Below are 5,084 nucleotides of genomic sequence, written 5' to 3'. Positions count from 1 at the left end.
GCAGAATTCCTGTTGTTATCGTTCAATTGAATTATTTTAAATGAAGCGCGCGCACACACACACACACACAAAATATCGGGATCAGACACACAGTGAAGCTCCCTCTACGCTGTCCCATCACACACTCACGGAAACACCGACGAACACACATAAAAGTTGCTGGTGAACACAGCAGGCGAGGCAGCATCTCTAGGAAGAGGTACAGTCGACGTTTCGGGCCGAGACCCTTCGGCAGGACTAACTGAAAGAAGAGATAGTAAGGACACACTCCCGGGGTCAGACAGAGAGTGAAACTCCCTCCACACCGTCACATCACACACTCCCAGGGTCAGACACAGAGTGAAGCTCCCTCCACACTGTCCCAGCACACACTCACGGAGTCAGACACAGAGTGAAACTCCCTCCACACTGTCCCATCACACACTCCCGGGGCCAGACACAGAGTGAAGCTCCTTCCACACCGCCACATCACACACTCCCAGGGTCAGACACAGAGTGAAGCTCCCTCTACACCATCCCATCACACACTCCCAGGGTCAGACACAGAGTGAAGCTCCCTCCACACCGTCACATCACACACTCCCAGGGTCAGACACAGAGTGAAGCTCCCTCTCCACTGTCCCATCACACACTCCCAGGGTCAGACACAAAGTGAAGCTCCCTCCACACCGTCCCATCACACACTCCCAGGGTCAGACATAGAGTGAAGCTCCCTCCACACTGTCTCATCACACACTCCCGGGGTCAGACACCGAGTAAAGCTCCCTCTACACTGTCCCAGGGGTCAGACACAGAGTGAAGCTCCCTCTCCACTGTCCCATCACACACTCCCAGGGTCAGACACAGAGTGAAGCTCCCTCCACACCGTCCCATCACACACTCCCAGGGTCAGACATAGAGTGAAGCTCCCTCCACACTGTCTCATCACACACTCCCGGGGTCAGACACCGAGTAAAGCTCCCTCTGCACTGTCCCATCACACACTCCTGGGTTCAGACACAGAGTGAGGCTCCCTCTACACAGTCCCATCACACACTCCCGGGGTCAGACACAGACTGAAGCTCCCTCTACACTGTCCCATCACACACTCCCGGGTCAGCAGAGTGTCTCAGCTGATAGATCCGCTGCCTGACAGTCAGTGCAGGAGACCCAGGTTCAACCCTGACAGTGTGGAGCCGACACTTTCTTCCTGTGATCCTGTGGCTTTCTTTTCCACCTGGAGGTGAGGGGGAGGGGTCCCTTTAGAACATAGAACATAGAATAGTACAGCACAGTACAGGCCCTTCCGCCCACAATGTTGTGCCGACCCTCAAACCCTGCCTCCCATATAAGCCCCCACCTTAGATTCCTCCATATACCTGTCTAGTAGTCTCTTAAACTTCACTAGTGTATCTGCCTCCACCACTGACTCAGGCAGTGCATTCCACACAGCAACCACTCTCTGAGTAAAAAACCTTCCTCTAATATCCCCCTTGAACTTCCCACCCCTTACCTTAAAGCCATGTCCTCTTGTATTGAGCAGTGGTGCCCTGGGGAAGAGGCGCTGGCTATCCACTCTATCTATTCCTCTTATTATCTTGTACACCTCTATCATGTCTCCTCTCATCCTCCTTCTCTCCAAAGAGTAAAGCCCTAGCTCCCTTGATCTCTGATCATAATGCATACTTTCTAAACCAGACAGCATCCTGGTAAATCTCCTCTGTACCCTTTCCAATGCTTCCACATCCTTCCTATAGTGAGGTGACCAGAACTGGACACGATACTCCAAGTGTGGCCTAACCAGAGTTTTTTAGAGCTGCATCATTACATCGCGACTCTTAAACTCTGTCCCTCGACTTATGAAAGCTAACACCCCATAAGCTTTCTTAACTACCCTATCCACCTGTGAGGCAACTTTCAGGGATCTGTGGACATGTACCCCGAGATCCCTCTGCTCCTCCAGACTACAAGTATCCTGCCATTTACTTTGTACTCTGTCTTGGAGTTTGTCCTTCCAAAGTGTACCACCTCACACTTCTCCGGGTTGAACTCCATCTGCCACTTCTCAGCCCACTTCTGCATCCTATCAATGTCTCTCCGCAATCTTTGACAATCCTCTGCACTATCTACAACACCACCAACCTTTGTGTCGTCTGCAAACTTGCCAACCCACCCTTCTACCCGCACATCAAGGTCATAATAAAAAACACGAAAAGTAGAGGTCCCAGAACAGATCCTTGTGGGACACCACTAGTCACAATCCTCCAGTCTGAATGTACTCTCTCCACCACAACCCCCTGCCTTCTGCAGGCAAGCCAATTCTGAATCCACATGGCCAAACTTCCCTGGATCCCATGCCTTCTAACTTTCTGAATAAGCCTACCATGTGGAACCTTGTCAAATGCTTTACTAAAATCCATATAGATCACATCCACTGCACTACCCTCATCTATATGCCTGGTCACCTCCTCAAAGAACTCTATCAGGCTTGTTAGACACGATCCGACCTTCACAAAGCCATGCTGACTGTCCCTGATCAGACCATGATTCCCTAAATGCCTATAGATCCTATCTCTAAGAATCTTTTCCAGCAGCTTTCCCACCACAGACGGAAGGCTCACTGGTCTATAATTACCCAGACTATCCTTACTACCTTTTTTGAACAAGGGAGCAACATTCGCCTCCCTCCAATCCTCTGGTACCATTCCCGTGGACAACGAGGACATAAAGATTCTAGCCAGAGGCTCAGCAATCTCTCTTCTCGCCTCGTGGAGCAGCCTGGGGAATATTCTGTCAGGCCCCGGGGACTTATCTGTCCTAATGTATTTTAACAACTCCAACACCTCCTCTCCCTTAATATCAACATGCTCCAGAACATCAACCTCACTCATATTGTCACCATCATCAAGTTCCCTCTCATTGGTGAATACCAAAGAGAAGTATTCATTGAGGACCTCGCTCACTTCCACAGCCTCCAGGCACATCTTCCCACCTTTATCTCTAATCGGTCCTACCTTCACTCCTGTCATCCTTTTTTTTCTTCACATAATTGAAGGATGCCTTGGGGTTTTCCTTTACCCTACTCGCCAAAGCCTTCTCATGCCCCCTTCTTGCTCTTCTCAGCCCCTTCTTAAGCTCCTTTCTTGCTTCCCTATATTCCTCAATAGACCCATCTGATCCTTGCTTCCTAAACCTCATGTATGCTGCCTTCTTCCTCCTGACTAGATTTCCCACCTCACTTGTCACCCATGGTTCCTTCACCCTACCATTCTTTATCTTCTTCACCGGGACAAATTTATCCCTTACATCCCGCAAGAGATCTCTAAACATCGACCACATGTCCTTAGTACATTTCCCTGCAAAAAACATCATCCCAATTCACACCCGCAAGTTCTAGCCTTGTAGCCTCATAATTTGCCTTTCCCCAATTAAAAATTTTCCTGTCCTCTTTGATTCTATCCTTTTCCATGATAATTATAAAGACCAGGGAGCAGTGGTCACTGTCCCCCAGATGCTCACCCACTGAGAGATCTGTGACCTGACCCGGTTACCTAGTACTAGATCTAGTATGGCATTCCCCCTGGTCGGCCTGTCCACATACTGTGACAGGAGTCCATCCTGGACACACTTAACAAACTCTGCCCCATCTAAACCCTTGGAACTAATCAGGTGCCAATCAATATTAGGGAAGTTAAAGTCACCCATGGTAACAACCCTGTTATTTTTGCACCTTTCCAAGATCTGCCTCCCAATCTGCTGCTCTGTATCTCTGCTGCTACCAGGGGGCCTGTAGAATACCCCCAGTAGAGTAACTGCTCCCTTCCTGTTCCTGACTTCCACCCATATTGACTCAAAAGAGGATTCTGCTACATTACCCACCCTTTCTGTAGCTGTAATAGTATCCCTGACCAGTAATGCCACCCCTCCTCCCCTTTTTCCACCCACATCCCTTTTAAAGCACTGAAATCCAGGAATATTGAGAATCCATTCCTGCCCTGGTGCCAGCCAAGTCTCTGTAATGGCCACTACATCATAATTCCATGTATGTATCCAAGATCTCAGTTCATCACCTTTGTTCCTGATGCTTCTTGCATTGAGGTACACACATTTCAGCCCTTCTACCTTACTGTCTTTACACCGTTTATTCTGCTTCTCTTTCCTCAAAGCCTCTCTATATGTTAGATCTGGCTTTACTCCATGCACTTCTTTCACTGCTCTATGCTCTGGGTCCCATCCTCCTCGCAACTTAGTTTAAACCCTCCTGAACCATGCTAGCAAACCTACCTGCAAGGATATTGCTCCCCCTCGAGTTCAGGTGCAACCCATCCAATCTGTACAGGTCCCACCTTCCCCAGAAGAGATCCCAATGATCTAAAATTCTAAAACCCTGCTCCCTGCACCAACTCCTCAGCCACGCATTCAACTGCCATCTCCTCCAATTCTTACCATCTCTGTCACGTAGCACTGGCAGCTATCCTGAGAACGTCACCCTTGAGGTCCTGTTCTTTAGCCTTCTGCCTAATTCCCGAAACTCACACTTCAGGACCTCATCCCTCTTCCTGCCAATATCGTTGGTCCCAACATGTATAACGACTTCTGGTTGCTGTCCCCCTCGTACCAGGATGTCGTGCACTCGGTCAGAGACATCCCGGACCCTGGCACCCGGGAGGCAACAAACCATGCGGGTGTCCTTCTCACATCCACAAAATCTCCTGTCTGCTCCCCTGACTATAGAGTCTCCAATGACGACAGCTCTCCTCTTCTCCGTCCCACCCTTCTGCACCACAGGGTCAGACTCAGTGCCGGAGGCCCTGCCACCGTGGCTCACACCTGGTCGGTCATCCCCGCCGACAGTATCCAGGACGGTAAACTTATTATTCAGGGGAATGGCTACACTAATGCTCTGCACTACCTGTCTGCTCACCTTCGCTTTCCCCCCTCTGACTGTCACCCAACGACCTGCTTCCGACAGCCCAGGTGTGACTACCTCCCTGTAGCTCTCATCTATGACTGCCTCATTCTCCCTTATGAGTCGAAGATCATCCAGCTGCTGCTCCAGATTCCTTACACGGTCTTCCAGATCGCCCAGCCGTATGCACTTCTGG

Source organism: Mobula birostris, chromosome 2 (assembly GCF_030028105.1).
Source record: "Mobula birostris isolate sMobBir1 chromosome 2, sMobBir1.hap1, whole genome shotgun sequence".
NCBI lineage: Eukaryota > Metazoa > Chordata > Chondrichthyes > Myliobatiformes > Myliobatidae > Mobula > Mobula birostris.
The sequence above is the reverse complement of the archived record's forward strand: the minus strand, read 5'-3'. Positions refer to the sequence as shown.